Here is a 26,908-nt window from a genome sequence, read left to right as displayed (position 1 = left end):
GCTGAATTTAATAGATTATTCCTACAGAAAAAATCTTAAATCCTATATATTGTCTTTAGATGCAGAAAAAGCATTCGATAGAGTAAACTGGAAATTTTCATTTGCTACTCTACATAAATTTGGCTTTGGCAATTCCTTTATAAATTGGTTAAAAATATTATACAGCTTCCCAACAGCCTGTGTCAGGACAAATAATCAAACATCTTCCAGCTTTTGTCTCCAGAGGGGCACCAGGCAGGGATGCCCACTCTCCCCCTCACTTTTTGCTATTTTCATTGAGCCTCTGGCTGCTACAATCAGACAAACAAATATTATTTAAGGTATAAAAGGCATGAAAATAGAGCATAAAATTAGTCTTCATGCAGATGATGTATTACTTTATCTCCAGCACTCAAACACTTACCTCTCTCAAGTGATTAGTTTACTAGAATCGTTCTCAAAAGTCTCAGAATACTCTATAAATTGGTCTAAATCTGTAATACTACCAATTAATTGCTCTCTACAGAATCCCTCAGGTCTACAATTGCAATCAGGAAATATCAAATATTTGGGAATTACTGTGTCATCTAAACTAGCTGAGTTACCAAAACTCAACCACATCCCTCTTTTAAAGAAAATAGAAGAGGACCTAGAAAGATGGAAATCGCTTCCGATCTCCCTTATGGGTCAGGTAGCCTCAATTAAAATGATGGTCTTACCCAGAATTAACTACCTATTTTCAATGATCCCAAATAAACCATCAACCGAATGGTTTAAATCTCTAGATTCTTCCATCTCTAAATTTCTTTGGAAGGACAAACCCCCTCATATCAGCTTAAAGACACTACAGAAAACCAAAGACAGAGGGGGACTAGATTTACCTAACTTCCAACACTACTATTTAGCAAATAGATTACAATACATCTCTAAATGGATAAAACATAATCCCTTAGATGAGCCCTGGATAGACACAGAACAGGATATATGCAGTAATATAATAATCTCAGATTTGCCGTTTATTAGCTCTAAGATCAAACGGCACCCATGTTTCAAAAATATTAACATCAGCTCTTCCCTGACAGCATGGTGGGAATTTCTAAAAATAACAAAGTCATCACTTATCCCGTGCAGTCGTACACCCATCTGGAATAACCCTGACATTCTACAAAACAATAATGTGATAAACTTTCCGTACTGGAAGAATAAAGGTATTACATATCTGGATCATTTGTTTGAAGGTACGGAGTTTATCACATTTGCTAGATTTAAGCATATTGATGGAGGTTTAATAATTCCAACTAAAATATCAGAGTTTCTAGAGTTAACCCCCCCCCCAAACTACTGTCTAAGTTATACAGGACACTGACTAAACTGGATGATCCAATATCTCTTCCTATTACTAAATGGGAGGAGGATTTATCAGTCAGCTTTGAAGAAAACATCTGGGCTCAGATATGTCTAAGAACTTTTAACATGACTAGAAACCCCAATTTACAATTAATACAATACAAAATCCTCCACAGAGTGCACTATACAGGTCAAAGATTATTCAAGATGGGTTTTGCGCAATCTAACATCTGTCCACAGTGCACAGGTAATCAACTTGATAATTATTTTCATGCGTTATGGTTATGCACGCCGGTTCAGAGATTCTGGGTACAGGTATGTAAGGATCTATCACTGTGCCTGGGTTGTAAAATCCCAATTTCTCCTCCAGTTTGCTTGCTGGATGACTTTGAGGGAAGCTCTATGGGAAAAAAATCAGTTTGCATGGCATTCACTGCATTATGTATTGCAAAGAAAACTATCCTCATGAATTGGAAAAGTAAGGATAAACTCAACATCAATCAGTACAGAGATCTGTTGTTGGATCATATTAATCTTGAGACAACATCTGCATCCCCATCAGACCGATCTCTCTGGGCTCCCTTGATCGGCTCCATCACTTAGTGTAGTGGGGGGCTGTGGGGTGCGTCTTATGGGGCGCAGGGGCTAGTTCAGGGGTCCTTGGGTCCTAGGGGCTCAGGGGGTGCTCGGAGCGGGGTGCCTGGTTGGTCTGGCCCAGGGGACTGTTGCCCCCATCAGGGCGGAGTCTGGGGCGCCTCGGGGGGGTCCTGCGGCGGTAGCGTGCGGTGCTTTTGGGGGGTTCCGGGGTGGCGGACGTGGGCTACTGGCCTGGTAGCTGTCCTGCTGCTGGGTGGGGCTGGGCGCCGGGCATCGGTTCTTTTATTGTAGTAGCAGTTTTATTGTCTTATATCAGAAATCAGAATCAGAATATATCCTACAACATGGCCCTATACTTACTTAGCAACAAAACAGTACATCTTGAAGTCCACGTATGAGTCTTAGCAATAAATAAAGTCTCTAATGCTGGCTGGCATGCCAAACAAGGAAGCAGTTGTACTGAGTTATGTAGTCCTGTTTCTGACCTTATGCCCACTTAGCAACACAGAGATTGCAACATGTAAACAGGGAGTCTACAGGCTGGAAGTCATGCACAAAACTTGGCAATAACAGGATGTTTACAAGCTGGAAGTCACGTACAAGTCTTGGCAAAAACAGGGTCCTTAAGGCCCATGCGCACGCAATCGGGTCACAGGACAAGAACTTCCAGGAAGTTCTTCAGAGCGTCCAGTCGTGCACGTGCATCCACACAGTGCGTTGTGGAGCCTATAAAATGCCGCCCACAATGGATTGAAGGTGGGGGAAAATTACAGATGTGAGGACGTAGCGCTGAATGTATGAAGTGTTTAAGACAGCTGTATGAATTCGGTTTTGTGAATAAATATTCCCTCCCCGGATGACGGAATGATGTGAATCATCGGCCTTCTTTCTGTCATAAGAGAATTCTACCAATGAGCTACCACAATTGGTGCATTTTGGCCGGATTGAATTGAATCAGGACCTCCCGGGTGAAAACAAGGAAAAACTAAGGAAAAGGAGAGGTGAGTTAAATTTACCCTCCTATTTATTAATTAGTATAGGCAGAAAGCTCTTACTGGCCACTGAATTAATTTAAGCGATTCACCTTTCTGTCACCGGATGTGCTGCAGCATAAATTGGCATCTTGAGATAAATTTAGCTGTCCAGACCTGGCTCAGATTATGGAATCATTAACAGTAATCTGCTGAAGCGAGATTGCACCATAACTTTAGAATTTGGTGGAAACTAGCAGTCACAAATTATAATTGATGTATCATTATGAATGATGCAACTATTAATAAATAGCTAACCCTAGTGACGAATTAAGTTTCGTAGAATATGTCTCTGAGTTGCAGGTCGACTGAGCCTGAAGGACTATATTGAGATCTCGTATGTTGCTGTTGTTTATCTCCGGAGAAAGAAGCAACAGAGAGCAGTTTGGCTCTGTGTTGATGATGTTAGACCAAAAGTTGTTAAAAGGAGTTAAAAGTGCATGCAAATTAGTTTATATTGGCTGCTTGGGTCTATGAAGTTAAAGAATTATGTGCACAAATAATAATTTGCCATGGCATTTAATGGTATCAATGTCTAAAGAGCTCTGTGTGATTCTGTCTGACGGGTGCCGTGTGAAATGTGTGTGTTTGAAATCTAAGTGTACACTAAAAACATCTGTTTAAATTCAAACCTCCTTCCAGAATCTGTAATCAGATCTTAATCACTGTAATTTAATCAGACTGAAAACAGTGTAAAGTAAGATCTAGTCCCTACAAAATGTAGAGATCTTTAATAACCTCTCCTAAGTGTCCCATAGGACATAAGAGGTCAAAATAAAAGGAGGTAATAAAAGTCATTAAATAAGGAAACAAAACATAAAAAGTAAAAATAATTACATAAATAAGTCTAAAATCATAAAAGACTAAACAAAAGAAAAAAGTGATCACTTTATATCTGTAAAAGACGTCTGCTTTCACTTCAATTGTAACTGCGTCACATTTTCTAATAACTGACCTGCATGAAAAATAGGTGTCCAGTTGTTTGTTCTAACAGAAAAGGCTTAACTGTGCCCAATGTTTAAACATATTTGGTCGAAAAGTTGTTAATTATTACAGAACAATTTGTTACGTAAACAGTGGATATAAGAGAAGTTTCAAAATTTTTTAAGACAACATCTAAAAGCTTCAAAACAAGTTTTTCTTAGCAAAAGCCCCCTCCCTTTTCTTCTCTCCTCCTATGAGCCTGTCTGTGTGTGCGCTGACACACACACACACACACGCTGGAAGCTTAAAAAATGCCACGACGTTCTGTATCTGTTAAATAGGACTATATATTATTATAAACAAAACTATGTTAGAAGCCGGCATGTGTCTATCTGTCTGTCTTTATGTTCTTTGTCTGTCTGTCTGTTCTATGTTGTTTGTTCAATGTCAACATGTCTGTCTGGGGTATAAAATATTAGTTCTATTATGTTTCAATATAAACAGATCAATAGGAGAATTAAACAGCAGATAATTAGATTACACATATGTTAAAACATAGATTAATATGGCAATAAACATAAAATCCCATGAAGAACTGGATTCTCTCTATGCATCCACGTCCGGACATATGATAAGAAAGGTATGCAGGAAACCTGTTGCTGAAAAAGTCGAATTTCTGCACGCTCTTACTATTTGGATGCGTTTTGAGTAATTCAGTAATGAGTGAGACCAAAGTCATCAGAAAATACTACAAGACAAACAATGACAAAACTTTCTAAAAAGAAAATACAAATAATGTGTACAAGAAATACGATCTGGTCTAGACAATTTCTATTACAAAGTGTTTGGTTTTAGTTATATTTTGTTTATGTTGGTTTGCAAATGCTATCAATGTTGCTGTGATTTTTGGAGGTGAACCTTGAGAGGAGCTGAAATTTATGCAAAGTGTTGATCTTCTTTTTCAAATGTTTATAAAAAGTGAAAAACTATGGTCGATTTTATAAGAAATATATTGATTAATACATTTACATCTTACTATGTCTTGAAATTAACATGTTAAAGGTTAGAAAATCAATTTGTACTAAAAGTGCTGTAAACCTCCCCTCCCACCTCCTGCCCAACAGTAAGGTCCAAAATGGTTCTGAGTTCTGTCCCGAGGCAAACGGAAACTCAACACACACACATTTTCTACACACACACATTATGCCTGACACACACACAGCTGCTTGTTTTCGCTGAGAGGCTGGAGGAGCACAGTTACCAGAGTGCACACAGGTGGCGATCAAAATAGAATTAGGGCCCGAGGGTTTCGAAGCATTTTTAACTGAAAACAATGTACAGATTGTTACACTAGAATGATATTGTGTACGGCATGTAAAGTGACTGATTTTGCAGCTTATATTTGATTATGATAAACCCCACATGATTAGACAAATCCTTCCTTTGCACATAAATGACAGAATTAGATTACTCCTGAGTTAAGTTGGTCTGACTGTAGCAAAGTGAATAAATGTAGCAAAGTAAATAAATGAAAGACTGATTATTAAGAATACTTAAAGGTGAATTTTCAAAAAGAGCAAGTTACATTTATGCTAAGGATTTCTTAAGGTAATTAACTTTTGATGAAACTTGATAGAACAAATACAACTCAACAATTATTAGGGGTAAGAGATAAATAAAATGAAGTCCTATTAACACCTTGAAGCAAAAGTTGGAAAGTGGTTTTGCTATGGGAAAATTATGATTTATAAATTGTTCTTTCATAAAACAATTAACAAGGCAAATTATTTACATGGAGAATTTAATTAAACCTAAAACAGTATTGTGGTTGTCTTAAACATAAAATGTGATAAAAAACATGCATTATTATTTACAGAGTAATGAATAATGGTATGTAGACACAGGAGTTGGATGAGTTTGGCTGAAAGGTTAGGATACGGTGCCCTGAGCCCAGGGGTCTCGGAGCTGCATGAGAGTCGTCCAGACTTGTGACCAGCTGATAACTAAATGCCGAGGTGAGCCTGGTGAACTGAAGCCGTGCAGCCGAGACCGAATGAGGCGGAGACTGGAGGAATCACGGTCATCTAGCCGAAGCGGCTCGAGCAAAGAACACTGGCAGAACTAGAAAGTGCTGCAGCTGACATGAAAAGCTTGGAGGGAAGTGCTGGCCTTGTGGTTAGGGCATAGAGCTTGGAATCCTGAGGTTGCGAGTTCGAAACCCTTTTTCCACAGACTGCCACTCTGGGTCTCTGAGCAAGACCCTTAACCCTGATTGCTCTCTGGTGCCTAACGATGGCAGCCACTGCTGAGATCAATAAAACTTCAATTAATTAATAAGCTCGGCCAAAATAGGAGATGTTTCTGTCGCTGGTTGCTGGACGTGAAGAAGCTGCAAAAAGCCAAACACATCAGATACTCAAATTAACACAGCTTTATGGTCAGAGTAAGTGAATTATGGTTTATTTATGTACAACAGCAGAGATCAGCAAAACATTTACATTTACATGGTGTCTAAAATAACATCTATTCTGTCTTACAAAACAACCTATAGGTGTAACTGTACTTCTAATTCTAAAGCATCTATTGCAAACTAAATACAATCAGACTTTGTAATCAACGCCTTAGAGCAGTTGTGATTATCTTAATATAAACTTGCATTCCAAACCTTTGAATGTCATGATTTTCTTTATAGCAAAACTATTTTGTAACATCATAATGCATTATGTTCTGGTTCAGATACTTTCTAAAACAAAAGCTTAACAAAATATGGTCAGCATTTAATATAGAGTGATGTGAAGTTTGCTGAGCACATTATGAGACTTAGAACCAGCATGAGGAAGAATATCTCATATCACATTTAGCAGAGACAGTTTAGGACTTAGAGAAAACATGCTGATCAGTTCATGCAATTAGAATTAAGTAACACTGAGATTTAGATAAGTTAATAACAGAGTAAGATTTTGTCTTTTCTTTTCTTTTCTTTTTTTCTGTTCATCTTAGAAAAGCTTGTTTCCAGCTTTGGGGGACATAACTCACACTGACATTCTGTGTAAACCTGCTGATGTTTACTTTACAAAGACTGAATTAGTATTGGGAAAACTATAAGCAGTAATTAATAAGCTTCAAAATGTTCAGAATATGTTACTAATTGCCACTATGTAAATCATTACAACGGTTACATCCTGAATCCTATGGGATGTTGTTTAAACCTTTTTTTACTTTTAGTTTGTTTTTGGAACAGTTAAGTTGAAAAACCACCAGCTATGATTTGTAAAGATTCAGCCAACAGTGAATCTACAGACGTTATTTCAAATATTAGAAATCAGTTTTCTTCATTATCACTACATTCTCTGTTAAGGTTGATAAATATTATGTATTAATTGATCAAAGGTTTGAATGGAAAAGATCAAACATTTCCAGACCAGTTTTATTTTAAGTACAAAGGCTCAGCCTCCTTAATGCAGGACACAATGTGGACCAGGTTTTAATTGCACATTCTGCATTAACAACGTACAAATTATTCTGCTTTAAGTTTCTCTTCACAGACGCTGCTAAACCTGAAACCTTTTCTGAAGGAAGACTCACGGTTTGTGCGAAATGTCATAGTAAGGTAGGAAAACTATTAATGGATATTACATAGAGCTCGGCTGCTGATACTCTGGAACTGTTCCCAAATTCAGTGATTTAAAACAAACAGTCTATAGTATTAAGAACTAAATCAGAAGATAGAGACATGTGAAAATTATGTGACTATGTTAGAATAGGTCATGATTCAAATTTATTAAATAGAAACCTTCAATATGAACCTCCTAGTGATTATCTGGGCACAAAGTACAATGTAAGATTAACATGTGTACCTGTAAACTATATGGAATATAAATATTAGAGAATGCAAAAGAAGCTGCTAAAAGTAAATATATCAGGAAAACTTAAATTAAGACTGTCTACAACATAAAATAAAAAATCAAATCAGCAGAAGCCTATGCAGTATTTAATGACAATACATTTCCATAAATTAGAGATTCTATTAATCCTTAAATAATGCACTAGATGTACCTCTGAAAAACTTTAAGTAAAACTAAGAAATCAACATTCAGACTAGTTTCACAATAATAATCCAGGATGTTTATTGAAGTGAGACTTTCTCTCCCCCAGCATCAGGACTAGCTGTTTACTCAATAAGATACAGAAATAGAGAATAATGTTTGAAATGTTTTTATACAAAATGTTACTTGGATTTTAAATAAAACTCTTACATCCTAAAGTGAGAGCAACATGTATTTACTTCAATATATGAGGAAGTTATCTTTTTGAGGAAACTAACAAATAATGCTGGAAACAGAACCAAAGACTGAGATGTGGTTCAAGAAGTGAAGAACCGATGATATTAATAGACCTAAGAAGTCAGTAATGCTTTAGATTATATTAGATGATTCTACGTGAAGCGTATAATAAAAACTGTTTACTTAACTAAAAGATTCATATAGAGACAAATCAGAAACCTAAATGCAGATGACAAAAGACTTAAAACAGATTATAGGCTAAAACAGACTAAATACAGTTCTAGCTCAAAGCCAAATAAAGTATGTTAATACTTACTCAAATATCTTTGTGTTTCGAAAGACATTTTTTCTGTCCGCCTCTCTCTTGGTTGTTCCATGGAGAGAGGAAACAGTCACTCCACATTCCAGTCTGATTAAACAACTTCTGTGCACTGCTGCACACACTCATTCAAAGTCCACAGGAAGACAACCTTTTATTTTTTCTAGCTTGGCAGAGAGCTACAGGAATGATTAAGGTTAAAGTGGACACACTAACTTGTTCATGAATATCCAAGACAAAACGTACAATCTTAAAAAGGTTACATTCCTGGTTATCTGCACCGAGCAAGCTAATATTTAACAGAATAAACATTATAATTATAGCTCAGATGTATCTATGCAGGGTTTGCAAGATCAAGGATTAGTTTAATTTAGAAATCAGACTTTACACAAATAATTTGAAAAGTTAATCATAATTTCTGTCTCCAAAACGAAACGCAGATTGTCACACATGTTCTTAATACATTTCTAACAGTAAAACACTGAATAAAAACAGGCTTTACAACTGGAAAAGCACCTTAAGATTTGAATTCAGGAATATTATGTAAATGTGAGATTATGTGATCCAAGTGTATAAACTGTCCAATAAATCCTAGATCTGGAATGTCTTTACAAATGTTGTTATAAAGCACAGAAAGCCAGAATGCAGATTGTCTTTACAAATAATGTAGGATGGCACTCAACTTGCTTCCAGAGGAAAAAGGATTTTGGCTTATATTCTCATTATTACTATACTGCTAAAATCTTTACTACTTCTTACTACTCTTGTGCATGAAAACCCTGGTTAACAAAATTGGAACAGAAGGCTAAGATAATAAGAGACAATATTTTCAGTGTTTAAAATTTTTCAGAGCAAGGATCACCATATTGCCCCCAGATGATGCCTCCACCCTGTGACAAAATGGCTGAGCCTCGGTACGCTATGGAGCCTGAGAAGAACACCTGAGAGCTGAGAGTGGTTTGACTATATTATTTCTTGTCTTTTCTTTCATAATCTAATTCCGATGTAAGAGGAACCTGTTTAAGGGTCTCATTGTAAATTCAAATGATTATTTTACTCATGTTTTTCTTTCCTTGTGTCATTAACATATAATTGGGGATTGATGCATTTCGAGGAAAAGGACCCAGGAACTCTGTGATGAGAAGGACCTTACAGAGGAATAGAAAAGGTGATAAAGCTGGACTGTATTTATCTCACACTTAGCTGTGTTAACAAGTTTTTAAATTACAAGATTCCTGAAATAATTGTGGAGCGATTTGAAGCTGTAACACCGATTGCACAGTAGGATTGGACTGCCACTTTCTTTGAGTAAAGTTTTCTCCTGTTTTTGTTATCTTAGGAAGGTAAGATGATTGTAATTTATTTCATGTTTGTTTAAACAGGTAAGATGATTCCTACAAAAGATAGACTATTTTGCTGGTTGTTTTGGCCTGAGGTCCAATCTGAAGTCCTACAATCGTGTTACATGACTTATTTCATTATTATCAGAAAGGTTAATTCTCTGAGATTTAAATTTTACAGTTTATTGGAGGATATTTGGAAATATTAATAATTGCAGATAAGAGAGAAGATACACCAAGAGACAATGGGACATTACTGCAACAATCAAAAGTTCTCTTATTTTAATTTGAACATTAATTACAGAAAATGGACTTATGAAGAACAGGATGGGTTACATCTCTAGATTTCGTTTCAAGATACTGGTCAGTTTTTTCTTTCCTCTCAGGATCACATCTGATAGTGAGATTTAAGGACACTGGGACAAGGACTGCCCTCACTCTGGATCCGCATAAGCCATGGACACATGAACGATATGCGAGGCCCAGGGGACCAGGACAACCAAGGAGCAGAGTGACTGAACTCAAATATTAAGGGAGGTACATCAAAGAGTAATGAAAAGACAAGAGGACCAGCAAACTCTAGCTACACGTCGAAAGAATGCAACTCCAAGGAGCGACCAGCAGATGGACGACCGAGAGGAGCAGATGTGATGAAAGCATCACAGGGGGGAATGGGATCCCTCTCCAATTGAATTAGATAAGTCAAACACTATGTACTGCAATGTCAACTATGATTAGTTGATATTTGCTGATAAGAACACTAATTGTGGTTTTTCTGTCTTACTCATTTTGAGGGGACGGATTGTAAAGACCAGTGACCCCAGGCATAAGACTGCAAACCTTCGACTTCCGCCTGCAAAATACTAAAGGCGGGAACCTGTGATCCTGTGTTCATGCCTTTAAAAGCCAAGGACAGAGCCCTGAAATGAAAGAACTATATTTTTGATTTTTTCAACAGGAAAGAAGACAACACAAGTATTGATTATTCTTGTATTCTGCAAATATAAACCTGATGATTGTAACGTGCCATTGCTTTGCATTATAACCTGTATTATTGTTTTATTATTTCACATTGTGAACCATCCATAGCAGGCTGTTTAGAGGAGTACTGACTGACTGACTTCTGACTGACTTTTATTATTAATTACGATACTTAGTAATGGTTAGTTAATGGTTTCATTTAAAGGTTTGTATCCCCCAACTTCCATCCATATCAGGCTGTGTCCGTAACGTTAATATTTCGTTTTTTTTCACTTAAACTTCCCACACATGTAAGTGCACTTAGTCGCGTAGTATTCACATCATCATGTAACATCACAAAGTATTTCATCTGCATTGAACTACAGGGGGGAATGTAGTAGCAGATTTATTGTCATATATCAGAAATCAGAATCAGAATATATCCTACAACATGGCCCTATACTTACTTAGCAACAAATCAGTACATCTTGAAGTCCACGTATGAGTCTTAGCAATAAATAAAGACTCTAATGCTGGCTGGCATGCCAAACAAGGAAGCAGTTGTACTGCGTTATGTAGTCCTGTTTCTGACCTTATGCCCACTTAGCAACACAGAGATTGCAACATGTAAACAGGGAGTCTACAAGCTGGAAGTCACACACAAAACTTGGCAAAAACAGGGTCCTTAAGGCCCACGCGCACGCAATCGGGTCACAGGACAAGAACTTCAAGGAAGTTGTTCAGAGCGTCCAGTCGTGCGCGTGCGTCCACACAATGCGTTGTGGAGCCTATAAAAGGCCACCCACAATGGATTGAAGGTGGGGGAAAATTACAGATGTGAGGACGTAGCGCTAAATGTATGAAGTGTTTAAGACAGCTGTATGAATTCGGTTTTGTGAATAAATATCCCCCCCCCCCGGATGACGGAATGATGTGAATCGTCGGCCTTCTTTCTGTCATAAGAGAATTCTACCAATGAGCTTCCACATTATGGTGCTGGCCGGGGTGCTTCTGCTCTGCTCTAAGTCGGGGCGTGCCTCGTCTTTCGGTGCTGGGTTTCGGTGGTTGGCCGTGGCGCTTGCCGTGGTTGCGTCGTCCGGGGGGGTGCGTGGGTGGTCGCGCCTGTGGCCGGGGTTCATGTGTGTCTGTTGTGGGCTGGTAGCGGGCGTCAGGGGGTCCCGTGGGCGGTGCGGGGCCAGGGCGGGGTGGGTCGTGCTGCTTTCGCGCCGGGCACGGCGGGAGCAGTGGGGTCGCGTCTGCTGCTTTCTTTTTGCTGCTTGTGCCGGCTTCTGGCGGCTGGGGCGGCCTTGCTGCTCTGGCTCTCTGTCGTGCGCCGGGCGGGGCTGCTCTGTCCTTTGTTTTGCCTTGCAGCTGTGTTTGCTGTGGTCGGTGGGGGCGGAGTGGTTTCGTTGTGTTTTTGGGTGGGGGAATCCGCCTGGGGGCTTGGTCAGTGCTGTCGGTTCGTCCATGTCGGCCTTCCGGTGTTGTTTCTGTTGGGGCCGCTCGGGCCCCCGCATGCCGAAGGTGCGCTGCCGGAGGGGTTCCTGTTCGGCGGGCTTTCTTGTCTCCTGGGAGGGCAGGCATGCGTGCCGGGGTGCCTCGGGGCCTGTTGGCTGGGGGGGCATGGACATTAACACCTATGGCAAATGCTTACCCCCTCACGGGTTTGCACTCTGTAAGTGGGGGAAGGGGAGGGAGGGGGAGTAGGTATGATCTCGGCCTGGATGTCTTCTGTCGCTTGTGTGGTGAGTAGCTTGATTGTTATTGTAGGGGAGGGATTAGATCTCCGGAGGGGGGGTGGGGGGTGGTGATAGTGGGAAGAAGATCTTGGAAGGGCTTCGGGTCTGGCTCCCTGTCTTGGTACTGGTCCGTGTGCCCCCTGGTGGGGCTTCGTCCGGGGTGGGGGCTCTGCGTGTTGCGCGTGGGCTGGCCGGCTGGGGTTGCCCCCCCCCCCTTATTTATTTATTTATTATTTTTTTTTCTTTTTTTTTTCTTTTAATTATTATTGTTATTATTAGTATTATTATTATTTTTTATTTATTTTTTTATTTTTTTTGTATTTATTTTGTAATTTATTTATTTATTTTTTTTTTGATGTACAGGACGGGGGGAGGGTGGTGGATTCGGCTCAGTGCCCGGCTGGCTGGTGGGTCCTGCTGCCGGTCCCATGCCCCCGGGCTACGGTGGTGAAACTGGTGGGGCCCCCCTCTCTGGAGGGGCTCTCGGGGAACGGGGATGCCTATTGGAGTCAGCGGGTAGCTGGCTCCCTGGGAGTGCAGCAAGCACCCCAGTCCTTTGCTCCCCATCCCCGAAATCCTCCCTCTGCCTGCTCCATCACTCTGCCACACATGTAGGTTTTTGGGGAGGGGGTCGTTACTGGAGAGCCACACCTTCTGATGATGTCCCGCACCCCAATTTTATTTTGCATTTTAGACACTTCCATCTACATCATTTTCACAACACACATCTATGTAGGGCATTTTCGGGGGGTGGGGGTGGGGGGCTTACTTTTATGGTCCTCACCACGGTCGGCCTCCTCCATCCCCTCTCGCATCTAGACATTGAGGGTTCAGGGTTGTCGAAGGGGAGGGTGTGCTGGCACTGTCTATCTCCTGGAGGGGGGGTGGTCTGTGCCGGACACCCCCTCTTGGTACTCCCAGTTTTAATTGCATCTGAGAGCAACATGCAACAACACCACATTCGAGCGGGCGCAGGGAGGATCGGGGTCTTCTCACACCCCTGTTCTCCGGCTGCCGCCCGGAGTCTGGGGCCTGGAGGAAGAGCAAGCCACCTGGTCCGTGGTTTTGGCTGGGACCGGCTGCGGGGCCTAGGTGGCCTGCCCGTGGCGGGGCTTCACCTCTGCTCTCCCCAAAGAAGGTTGGATGGAGGGGCATGAAGTGCCTGGTTGAAGCATTTTTTTTTTTTTTTTTTGCGGGTGGGGCGGTTTTGGTTGGGTGGCCTGCGCGGGATGGGTGGGCCCCGGTCCCGGGGGGGGCTCTTGCTGGGGGTCTTCCGGTCCGTGTGTGGGGTGGGGGGCCGGGCTTGAAGCAGGAATGAGATGGGTTGGTGTGGCGGTGTCGCCGCTCCCCTCCCCCCACATCCGGATTTTAGGTCCACTTATTGGGTCATCCGGTGTCATCGGGTTTTTGGTCCTGGTATTATTGGATGTGAGTGTTATGTGTGAATGAGTGTCCGCGTTGTTCTTTTCTTTATTTATTATTATTATTATTATTTTTTTTTTTTTTTCCAGTGGTACGAGTGGGGGCACTAGGGAGGGAAGGCATGATTGAAATGGTGTGTTTTTTTTGTTTTGTTTTTTCTCTCCCAGGTTGGGGTCTCAACCACACCCTCTCCCAAATACATCTCAAGTCTCCGCTAAGTGCGGAGCCCATTCCGCCCGTCCTGCTCTCCCTCCGCTGGCTGGCGTCGGGGCTCACCGGTGCACTGGTGGAGCTCGGGGTCTGGGGGTGGATGTCCGGGGGGCTGCTGGCTCATTCCTGGCGGCCTCTCCGTTCGCCCCGGCCGGCCGGGGCTTTGCTGGGGCTCCTGTCTGGGGGTCGGGCGCCCTTGGGGCCTCGGATCCCTGGGGCCCAGGACTGGATCCACTTCGGGGTTGGGCTGGGTGTTGTTCGGGGATTTTCGGTGTTGGTGCCTTCGCTACGATGCCGGTTCCTGGGCGGTGTTTTTTTCCTATGCCGGTTCTGTGGTATCGGTTCGGGGGGGGTGAGCTGCACGGCATGGTGGGGTGCGAGTCTTGGGTCCTGTTTTGGGCTCCGGTTTTTCTGCTCGCATTTCTCCTGTTGCATATTTATTTTAATTGTAATTATTAATTAATTTATTTATTTATTTACTTATTTATTTATTTTATTTATTTATTTTTTCTTCTTTTTCTTCCTCGGTGGGGGGAGCGGTTGCGGGCGGGTCGGTGTCTGGTGTCCATTGTCGCATTGTTGGGGCCCCTTTTTTTTTATTTATTTGGGGGGGGTTTGGCATGTCTGTTTTCTTGGCGGGGCGGGCGGGCCTGCTGGGTGGTGGTCCTGCTGGCGGCGCGCCGCTGGTGTGTGGGGGTCCGGGCGGCTCCGGCGGGGGTGGTGTTGGGGGACCGGTGTGGGCGGGCTGGCTGCGCTGATTGGGTATTCGGGTGGGTTTTCCCTCTTGGAGGCATGGCGGAGCTGCTTTGTTCCCGCTGATCGCGGCGGTTGTGGCGGCAGGGCGGGTGGGGGTTGGAGTGGCTCTGGCCGGCGCGCGTTAGGGGGCCGCTGCTCTGGCCGCATGTCAGGGCCTGGTGCGGGCGGTGGGGGGGGGACGTGGCTGTGCTGCTTTGGCTTCGACCGGTGGGTGGTGGTTACACACAATAGCAATATACCTTATGTCAAAAATGATGGATGGTGACCTTTGACCTTATGTCAAAAATGATGGATGGTGACCTTTGACCTTATGTCAAAAATGATGGATGATGACCTATGACCTTAGGTCAAAAATGATTGATGGGTTATGACGTATATGACATGACCTTATGAATTATGAACTCTATGACCCGCACCTGATCAAAAGAATTTCTTATAACCCTTTTATGACCCTTAAATTTCTGCACAGTCAGGCACCATCATATTTTTGCTTCATCAATCAAATTCTTGAATATAAACATTGTTTTCTTCCCAATCAAAGACAGTCCCCACACATGGAATTTCCCTCCCACCACCATCTCATCAGACACCCCCATACACACATACACAAGAACTATGAACTCTTTGTCCCACACCCGAACAAAGGATTTTCTTATGACCCACAAACTTCTGCACCGTCATATTTTTGCTTCATCAATCAAATTCTTGAATATAAACATTGTTTTCTTCCCAATCAAAGACAGTCCCCACACATGGAAATTTCCCTCCCACCACCCATCCCATCAGACAACCCATACACACATACACAAAAACTATGACTCCATCATCAACCCCCCTTTCCTAAGCTAGCCAATGAAAATAGGAGGGCGGAATTATGTCCTCTTTAAATATTGCTGGGGAGAAAAATTTCTGTATTTTCAGCAAGAGAAAAAACACTTACTTTCCTACTGACAATGTCAAGAATTCCGAGAGCTATTCTTAAAAGCAGAGAACTACGCTCTGCATTGGAAAAAGAATCTGCATTGAAAAAAAATTACCTGAGCATCTTGAAGCAGGTGTAAAAAACGAGATCCGTTTTTCCGTCTGCAAAGAAATGGAGGACGCGATGGGAGAATTCGGGATCGGACCTTTGGTGAAAGATGCTTCATCTTCGACAACCCTGGATGCTATGGAAGACTCTGAGACTGCGCTGTCTGTGAAAGATGCTTCAACTTCGACAACCCTGGACACTATGGAAGACTCCGAGACCACGCCTTCCCCGGACATTAGACCGGCCGAAGAAATGGAGGACGCGATGGAGGTGAATAAAAGATGTGCGTTGTCGAGCGGAACATCTTTATTATCCGAGACGCCAATTTCCGTATTCCAAGCTTCGAACCACCCACTCGAAACTCCCAAGAAATCATCGTTGTATCTATGCCGGGTTCAGCCCCCTCCCTTAGAAACCCTGCATGAAGAATGGTCTTTAGAGGATTCTGGCATGGTTGGGGCGTGGGGATACATCTTCAAATACGAATCCGGTGAGCTCTACCTTTACCAACTGGATCAAGAAGAGAAGCTCACACCCTTTTCCAACACATGCAACCTTACCTATAATGACTGGGCAGTGCTGAGATTGGTGGTCCCCTACAATACAGAAATAAGTGGGGAATTTGCTACACCAGATCGGTCAGAGTTGATTGGTTTTCCATCCGATGTTGAAATCGTCAACGGAGAGATGCTTTTTAGCGCAGTTTGGGAAACAAAATCTACCACAAACGGGGCCTGGTCTCTCCGAGCGAGCAGGCGACGGAGCTACGAGGCTTTTTCCCCCGACCTGTTTGTTTTAGAAGTTTTCAACATAGAAAGTGGGATCTTTAGGACCATGCTGGCGATACCATTTAGTGTATGGCGCCAAAAAATGATCGAAATTTGGGATCGAATTTCCAACCTGTTCCGGAGTTCGCCCTGCTGGCTTGACATTCTGACTGTGAAAAAAACCCTCTTTTAGACACGCCCTCCATCCTCCACCCTATATATTTAGCGGGAGGAAGCATACCAGCACACATCCCTTCAAGAAGAGGCGAACCTATAGCTGATAGAATGGGGTCGTACTGGGATTTATACTCTCCTATTTCCCCCACTCCATTTCTCCCACCTTCACCACCCTATCCTCTATCGCCGGTGCTTTTTCCAGACGAAGCTAATCATCCACCATCACCAGCGCCTTTTCCAACCAGCACAATTCTCTTCAAGAAGGGACAAACCTAGGATCAAATTTCCAACCTGTTCCGGAGTTTGCGCTGCTGGCTTGACATTCTGACTGTGAAAAAAAAAACCCTCTTTTAGACACGCCCTCCATCCTCCACCCTATATATTTAGCGGGAGGAAGCATACCAGCACACATCCCTTCAAGAAGAGGCGAACCTACAGCTGATAGAATGGGGTCGTACTGGGATTTATACTCTCCTATTTCCCCCACACTGACTCCATTTCTTCCGCCTTCACCACCCTACCCTCCATCGCCGGTGCTTTTTCCAGACGAAGCTAATCATCCACCATCACCAGCGCCTTTTCCAAGCGGGACTAATGAAGTAAATAACCTGAAGGAGGAAAAGAAATTGCTTCCCGCTCTTTCCGAGTCTGATGAAGACAGGGCGGCGGGAGCCTCACCTGATTCGTCCGAAGACGAGCAAACCAGCCTCATCGTGCATCCGGCGCAGACTCCACCGATTATAAACGGGGAGGTGGATGATGAATGGATCTTTTCCTCTCACATTGCTTTAGTAAAAACAGCCGTGCTTCATTTGCTTAACGTCGCTTTGGAATATAATCGAGAGACTTGTTACGGATGTCAAACAGACCACCCGAGTCAACTACAGCATCAATGTCTCGAAGCATTGAAAGAAGAATTCTATCAGACAACCTTTATCACGCTTCAACGTCGACTCAAAACACAGCAACTCATTCCAGCCATTCAACATCTGATGAAAGAACGCGGACAAGAAGCGGAGGATTTCAGGGTGAAGATAATTGTGGAGACTCTTTTGTATGAACTCAGATCTTCGTTCGGACTGTGTGCCGCTGTTGAAGAAGTGTATCGGAACAACAGAGAAATTTACAAAATCAAACAACTCTGTGCTATTTCAAACATCTTTGGTCGCACTGAATGAATGATGTGCTATTTAGTTGCTTTTTTATCTTCTGTATCACTCAGAAGTGATTGAAAAAAAAAAGAAAGAAAAAAGATTTAAAAAAAATAAATAAATAAACGTTTTTTGTTTTGCATTCCTATTTTGTTTTTTTTTACATTTCAAGTTTTTTACATTTTGTAGTTTATAGATGTGATTTGAATCGTTTTGTTTTTACATTTTGTAGTTGTGATTTTAAAAGTTTTGTTTTTTACATTTCTAGTTTTTACATTTTATAGTTTTGTAGATGTCATTTAAAAAGAATTTTTCTGGGTTTTGTGTTTTTGTGTTTTGTTGTTTTACTCGTTTATCCGATGTAAATAAAGGAGAAAAAAATTAAAAAAAGTCTGGTTATTTTTTGAGTGCTGATGTAAGGAATAGGATGTCTGACCGTGAAGCTATAAGAAAAGTCTACTATAACCCTTCCAATCCTGGAAGTTTTGGGGGAAAAGATAGGTTAAGGAGAGCTTTGCAGAATGAAACTGGGGAAAATATTAAGGTAGCCGAGGTTGAAGATTTTTTATCGGAGCAAGACGCTTACACTCTCCACAAACCGGCAAGACTTCGTTTTCCAAGGAACAGAGTTTTTGTCTCGGGGCCATTGAAACAATTTCAGGCAGATCTTTGCGACATGCAATCTTTAGCCGACCAAAATGACGGATACAATTATTTATTAACGGTAATTGATTTGTTTTCCAAAAAGGCTTTTGTCCGACCTCTTAAAAAAAAGACTGCCTCAGAAGTAGTAAGGGCGATTGAATCGGTGTTTAAAGACAGTAAAATTCCTAAGAAGATTCAAACCGATGCAGGGAAAGAATTCTTTAACAAAGACTTTAAGGCCTTAATGAAAAAATATGGAATTATCCATTTTGCAACAGCCAGCGATGTAAAGGCCTCTGTCATAGAGCGATTTAATCGTACCCTCAAATCGAGAATGTGGCGATATTTCACCGCTAATAACACATGGAGATATCTGGATGTGCTTCAAGATCTTGTAAAAAGTTATAATCATGGCTTTCATTCCAGCATCAAAATGTCCCCTATGGAGGTTTCCTTTGAAAATAAAGACCAAGTCCTGAGGAATCTTCACGGTCGGAAGGTGGGGAGAGAAAGAAAGAAGGCGGCAAAGAGGAAATTTAAGAAGGGCGACCCGGTTAGAATTTCAAAGTTAAGAGGGGTGTTTGATAAGAAATACGAACAAAGCTTTACGGATGAAATCTTCACCATATCCGAATGCGTCGATCGTTCACCTCCTGTGTATAAATTAACGGACTATGATGGAGAGCAGATCGAGGGGTCTTTTTACGAAGAAGAAATACAGAGAGTCAAAATACCCAAAGACAAGGTATACCATGTGGAGAAGATATTAAAACGACGTACGCTCAGAGGTCAAAAACAAGTGTTTGTAAAATGGAAGAACTGGCCGGAGAAATTTAACAGTTGGGTCAGAGCGGCAGACTTGAGCGATGTATAAAAAACCCCTGCATTGAACCCACCTCCGACACTTTACCATGGATCCGGTGAGCGATGACGATGGATTCTATATTACATTACCGTCTAACAGCAGCATGGACGTATTTAAAAATAATACCGGATCTAGTTTCCGCGTAAATTTGGGGCGGCATATAAATTTAGAAGGTAGATGGCAGGTTGCCTTGGTAGAGATTTCATATCCCCACACGTGGTTAAACGTCCCTGCAGAATCGGCCTATTTTGATTGGCGGGAAGCTGGACGGGAGCAGTTCTTCCGGCAGAATATAACGCACGGATATTACGATGACATGACACGATTCAAAGCGGAGATTGAAAACCATCTGAGAAAAATAGAAAGTGATATATATTTAAAGTTAAATATGATCGAAAAAAGGATATTTTGTCAAGCAGGGGGTCGGTACAATATACGTTTTCATCCTCCTATAGCATACATGTTGGGGGCAGAGCCGGGGGAATGGATTTCGGCTAGTAAAAGAGCCCTTCCTCACCCTTTTGATCTAAAAGGCGGTATGGATCATCTGTATTGCTACAGCGATGTAGTCGCTCCACAGGTGGTGGGCGACGCTTATGCCCCTCTCTTACGTACCGTGAAAATAGAAGGCCGATACGGCGATATTATCACACAACATTTCAATCCTCCTCACTATTTACCCGTTTCAAAAAATCATATTGAAAATATCCACGTAGAAATAAAATCCGATCAAAACGTACCGATTAATTTCAGCTACGGAAAGACCGTCGTTAAACTACATTTTAGACCAGTCTCTTCGAAGCCTATGAGAAGAAGAGACATACATTACAACGGGTAATTTTCACCGATCAATCAAGATATATATTTCTGGGAACATCGTTCATGTCGTCACTTCACCGTAGACTCCCCTTCAGAAATATTTTACCCCGCTGCATCGGAGAGAAGCAAATAAATAAATAAAAAAATCACACCATGGCGCGTATCGGATTGAATACGGATCCCCATAGGTTTATACATTATTACCAAAATCAGGTCGGAGGCGATTTAGGAGGATTCAGCGGGGCTCCCGTGTTATACGGGCGTGGGATCGGAGCCATATTTTCAAGATTATTCAGATTTGTCTCACCCCTATTTAAAAGCGGATTTTCTATAGCTAAACCTCATCTTAAAAGAGAGGCGAGCGGCATAGCCTCGGACGTGATCGGAAAAGCTATGAAGAAGATATCCGGAAATGAACAGGACGGTTCAGGGCTGATGCTTTTATCGCGACGAAACAAAAAGCGTCCGCCCGGAGAACGTGTTTGGAACTTTCAAAAACGCAAGAGCGTTAAAAGAAAGAAATCATTAGGAAGAAGCAAGGCTAAGAGCAAGAAGTCTGTCAGGAGTGGAGATATTTTTCAGTGAGGAGGAGAAGACATGGCTCTACTGCATCAAAAGTCCCCGGAATGCAGTTTGACGGAACTGGACGTATTTTCCGCTCCGATGACGCAACTGTCTATAGAAGATAAGGCTTATACAGAAATTCATCCTCTCTCGGCTCTTACAGAGACGGGTCCTATCGAATTTTTTATCTGCGGCGAAGGCGATAAATATTTGGATCTAAACGACACACTGATCCACCTACGTCTCAAAATTACTAACGTGGATGGTAGCGACCTAGTGCCGGACGCTCCCGTTGGATTAAGTAATTATCCTTTAAATACCATTTTTAGTCAGTGCGATGTGACCTTGGGGGATAGACTTATTTCCCAATCCAGCGCTACTCACCCGTACCGAAGTATAATTGAAACATTGCTCAACTATTCAGAAGATACGTTAAAGAGTCAATTCAGCGCAGGCCTTTTTTTTAAAGATACGGCCGGTGCTATTGATTCAATCGTCACCACCAACGGCCCAAACCATGGATTGAATCGGAGAGCCGCTTTTACGGCTGAATCTAAAGAGGTTCATCTGATAGGAGCTCTGCACGGGGATATATTTTTCTGCGAAAGACTCCTTCTGAATTCTGTTGATATGAGAATTAAATTAACACGAGCCAGCGACGCGTTTTGTTTAATGGGGGCTCGCGATTCTACTTTTCGACTAAAGATATTAGGGGCTTCTCTTTTTGTGAAAAAGGTCTCAGTCTCTCCCGCCATACGCTTAGGTCACACTTCGGCGTTGATGCGCGGTAATGCTCTTTATCCGTTGTCGAGAGTTAATCTGAAGACGTTTTCTATCCCAGAAAATTCAAGAATTTGCAACCAAGAGAATCTATTTCTGGGGGCCATACCTAAATATGTGGTTCTGGGCTTAGTACACCACGAGGCCTTTACCGGGAGGAGAGATTTATCCCCCTTTCACTTCAGGCACATGAATTTAGAGTTTCTGGCGCTTTGCAGAGATGGAAAACAGATCCCGGCTAAAGCTTTTCAACCCCAGTTCAATGGCGGGAACTCTGCGAGGGAATTTTACAGCATGATTACCTCCACGGGTCGTAATTTGAAAGATCATCCACTCGCCATCACTCGACAGGACTTTGATAACGGATACACGCTTTTTGTTTTTAATCTTAATCCGGGAGGAGATATCGAGGCCCTTTCCCCAGTGTCTCACGGTAATCTGAGGCTGGAAATGCGCTTCAGAGAACCGCTACCTCACACCACTACACTCATTGTTTACACCTGTTATGATTCTATACTGGAGATTGACTCAATGAGACAAGTTTTGGTGGACTATTATTAAGTATGAATAATCATCAATTGAATTCCTTGCTCTCTCATCTCCTCGGCGACGTGTTTGGAGGAGTCTGGGCCTGCGATCAACTCGGTCAGCTGCCACGCCATCTTACGCGACCGCTATACTTTATCGTTAATACCCACCCTTCACACATGCCGGGGGAACACTGGTTGGCTCTGACCTTGGAAAAGAACGGAAAATCTACTTTTTTTGATTCTTACGGCTTCCAGCCTAATTTAGGCTTCTACCCTCCCAGCATTTTTTCATTTTTGAAAGAAAGATCGTCTAAAATAATGTACCACGATCAGCAACTACAACATATTCTTTCCATCGTTTGTGGTCAGCATTGTGTATTCTACCTATGTCATAGAGCATGCGGTTTTTCAATGAGCGAAGTGTTGAGCTTGTATGATGATGATGTTTTAAAAAATGATGTAATGGTTTCAAACTTTGTCAAAAAATATCAACGATGTATTAAAAATCATACATTCGGCTCCTTTAACCAGGGCACGTGTTCTTTAAAAATGTTTAAAGATTGTTATAAATTGTGATGTTTTGCAGAAAATAATCGAATGAATGCTTGAAATAATTTCAATAAATTTCTTTATTGATAATCAGAGAGCGTACGGTGTTATTTTTTAAAAGCATAGATTATGGGGAAAAGGTGATCCAGGCGGATGGATTTCTTCTTCTTTTTTGACGCTCGGTCGTTCTTTTTTCTTTTCTCGCTTCATCCTCCTTCGTTCCGGAGAAATGAGGAGAAAGAATAAATTTCTTTCTTCTCTTTACCGACGGTGTCTCTTCCTCCTCCTCCTCTGTTTTTTCTGTTTCGATCTTGAGACGACGGTATTGTTCACGCGCGTGTGGGTTATTCACAGACGATACCGGAATGTTTAATCGATCCAAAGTACTGAGGAAATATTTCCATCCCGTTGGTTGTAATGTCTTTTTTTTATACGGGAGTATAAGGTTCTTTATTAGATCTATTAAATTGGAACCTTTGACGGGGCGGTCTTGAAAAATAAATTCTCCTTTCGAGGTCCATCCCCCATTATCCTGAGAAAGTTTTCTTAAAATGTACTCGGCATTTTTCCGCTCCTTTTGCGGAAGGCTTTTTATCACTTCGCCGGCTGTTTCATCCATTTCGGACCGCTGGCCTGAATCGATTACAGGTACGGAGGCCGGCTCGTTTTCTGCCTCCTCGTGTCGAAGAGAAATAGTCATACGAGGTTCCTCTAACCGACCTTGCTTGATCAAGGTCAGATACCGCTGTAGCAAAGCCTCATATTTCTTTATTTTTTCGTAAGGGGTTATCCCGGTTTCATTCAAAACCGCTTTCATTTTCATATCCAATTCTTCCTCGGCCGTCTGTCTAATAGAAGTATCCGGCTGGCTCAGACGTTTAAAGTGGTGGGGTGAAACCAGGTACATTTTTTGGGATGATCTAAGAGCCATTATTTCCTGGCAATTCCAACCAATAATTCACCCAAAAGAGGCGCTAAAGCTCCCAAGATTGGGAGAATAAAACCCCCTTTCTGAGATTTGAGGGCAGTCCGCTTTCGTTTTATTCCTACCCGTTTATCCGCCAGTAGTCTGACTAACTTTTTTTGCTTTTTCAATTTTTGATGTTGAGAAGGAGATATCTTGATATTTCCTTTTAAAATATTGAGAGAAATTTCACACAGAGCTGGAGAAAGTCGGGTGAGCAATGTGCCAATATATCTTTACGTTTCTGAGGAGTAGCGTGGTACAGAGCCTTTAATAAAGGCACGTTTCTTTTTATACGGGCGGACATGATCAATAGTAACCACCTACTTTGATCTGGGGAGATAGATGACGGGCCACTGGTGAGGAAGTAATCCTGTTCTCAATCTATACTCATCTGGACACTTTGGTGTAAGATCTACGATTAAATATCCAAAAGGCTGACTGGTAGCGTCTTCAAAACTCTCCAGGAAAAAATCCTTCTGGGATGGGAAAATTTGGCGGGCTAATATATTGATTTGGAGTTTATCTCTCGGACTTTTAAATAGAATCATATAGTTAGCATTCAAGCTAATGGTTCGACTAAAATTGCCTTGCTGAAACACATTTTGCGTAATTAGTATTACGCTCATGTTGGCGTGGTGTCGAAACTGTGTGAATATCTTGGCCACCTGTTCACTTTCTCCAGCCTGAAAGATGAGGTCGTCTAGAATTACCAGATGAGATTTATCCGGAGGAAATAATTCCTCGTCTTGAAATGAAGATGGGAGACCGTTCACAAACTTAATTCTTTTATTTCTTCTTTGCAAATCAGCGTACAAACTTTGAAATGAAGTATAAATCCAGACAACATTTTCTGGTACACAGTTTAAAACATCTTCGAGATTATCCATCATCATTTTGACAAAAAAGCTTTTACCCGCTCCAGACGGGCCAGAAATGATTGCAGAAAAAGGACAGTTTAGTCTAAAATCAAAATGAACTTCTTTTGGCTCAGTAAAAAAAGACATTTTTTTTTTCCACTACAATCTAGTATCCAAAAGGAAGGGTTTTACCGCATGTAAACAGTCTTCTCTTGTCATACACAACCCGAAATGTTTTCATGAATGATGCATTCTTCAAGTGAAACCCGCTTTTATCACGTCTAATGGTTTGCTGAGGAATCCCTATAGAAGCAGTCTCCTGACCCTGGAGAAAAGCATCAACCAGCCTCTTCATGCTCTCAAAATTGACATTTTCAGAAGCCTGCATGTTTCGTGTTATGCCTTTTGCTTTCAAAACCACTTTTTTCTGACGGGTCTGATTCGCATAACTCTTTGGACCTGTGGACACAAAATGTTCTATGCTATCCCCGTTTAACTCATCGCTTAATTGCCCCAAATAATTCCCCGTTTCCAGCAGAGTCTGACCCTTTTTGGTAACGTAGATTATACTGTCTGTGCCAAAATACAAAACTCTGTCTTGCAGCTTTTGAAGGTAACTCAACAGTTTTAATCTAGCGTAGGCCGTAGTGAACGCCGCGATAAAGACGTTGTTAGTTCTGTTTGGGGGACTAATAGATTTTTTTGTCCATTCCCATTGAACAAGCACGTTTTCAGGATTCAGAAAGTGAAAATATTTCACATGTTTGTTCCCTGAAAACAACAGTTCAAAAAATTCCTGCGGTTCTGATAAGATGTTGGTCGGGGCTGATCATTTTTCTGAGCAAACTTTCCCCAAAGACTGTTGAGACATAACTTTGCCACTTGTCTTTTTGCCGGATTTGTCTCAATTTTTGAATATTCTAGTTGAAGACCTTCGTTCTTCAGGAAATCTGCCATGTATCGCTGTTTCCCCTCTTCATCGCTCACGTCGGCGGGAAAACCTGATGATTCCTGTTTGCACTTTAGAAAAGTATTTATATATTGGTCAAAAATGTCATTACGATGTTTTTCAAAATGCCATACAGCGAGGATCTTTTCAACCCTATACCCGTGCTGTAAGGCTTTATTAAGCTCGACAGAAACCCATGTTCCCTTTAGGGCTCTTTCTTCTTCGTTGTGATTGCAAGGTTCTTTCTGGTTATTGAGTTGAGCGCAGGTGCGGCACAGAGTGAAAACCAATTTACCTTTTTCGGTCTTAAAGGGAAGAATTGGAAAGAGCAGACCTCGTGGTGGGGAAACGATAGCTTTGACGAACCCGAAATAGTTTGCGGGATCATCAAAGTTGTCGTAAATGATCTTTGGATGCCCTACAGGGAAGTAGTGCATTTTCATAACGGAGGGATATAACGAGATGACGTCTTGGTAAGCCACAATCTCATCTGGAGCGGCAGAATATTTCAACGTGACGGCGTTGGTTCTGCCTCCAAACAGAGCATCTCTGGGGAACAGAGGTTCAGGCAGGGAACTGTTTTGAACAAATTCTTTAACGGCGGCACAGTTTCTTTTTTTCTCTTCCCATTCATGCTCCCAAATGACTTCGAGTTTTAGACCATGAAGCGATTCCAGAATCTGCTTTCTTTGGAGGGTGGCTGCAAAGATTTCTTCATAGCTCGCGCCTCTTAACGGACAAATGGACAAAGGATTAAAACAGGAAGGGCAACCGTGGAACAGACAGCCAAAGTATTCAAAACCGTACTTGACGTCGCCTATTTCGGCGTAACCGTCCAAAAAATACGACCCTACTCTTTTCTCCCCTAAATTAAGGGCGTGTTGGATGAAGATGTTTCTGGAAAAAGCCAAGTATTCCAGCCATTCGATCGATCCGTTTGAGTACGACTTTGTCTGTCCGCGATACCCGAGCGGATCGGGTATTGCCAGCGTATTTGAAGTCAGGAAATTTGCCTGAAAAGTCTTCATGCACGCCGAGGCGATTGTAATGCGAGAAAATGGATCTATATGGGTGTCGCTAAAGAACTGCTCTCTAAATTTTTTGCAGCCTTGAGAAAGGATTTCAACATCGTTTTTACAGTAGTACATTGCCTCTTTTTCAAAAGAGAATGGGGAAGCAGAAGCGTTTATGTACCAGTTCAAAAACTTTTCTTTTTCAGGCGGTGACATATTTTCTATCCCATACGCGTGTGGTGGGGGAAGCGGGCCGACGTATTTCAAATTTTGTTGGGATGAAAATTTGTGTGGAAAGAAACCTTTACTTTTATCGTTAAAGCCTAAAGCTTTCGGCA

The 26,908-nt window shown here is 42.0% G+C and overlaps 1 pseudogene; it reads left to right on the top strand.

Annotated features, from left to right (window-relative positions):
* LOC119778246 overlaps positions 1-26,908 on the top strand; it is a 99,893-nt pseudogene that overhangs the window by 21,320 nt on the left and 51,665 nt on the right.

This window comes from Cyprinodon tularosa, unplaced genomic scaffold, assembly GCF_016077235.1.
Source record: "Cyprinodon tularosa strain WSP-4 unplaced genomic scaffold, ASM1607723v1 ctg1309, whole genome shotgun sequence".
NCBI lineage: Eukaryota > Metazoa > Chordata > Actinopteri > Cyprinodontiformes > Cyprinodontidae > Cyprinodon > Cyprinodon tularosa.
Note: the sequence above shows the minus strand (reverse complement) of the source record. Positions and strands in the feature narration are given on the sequence as shown.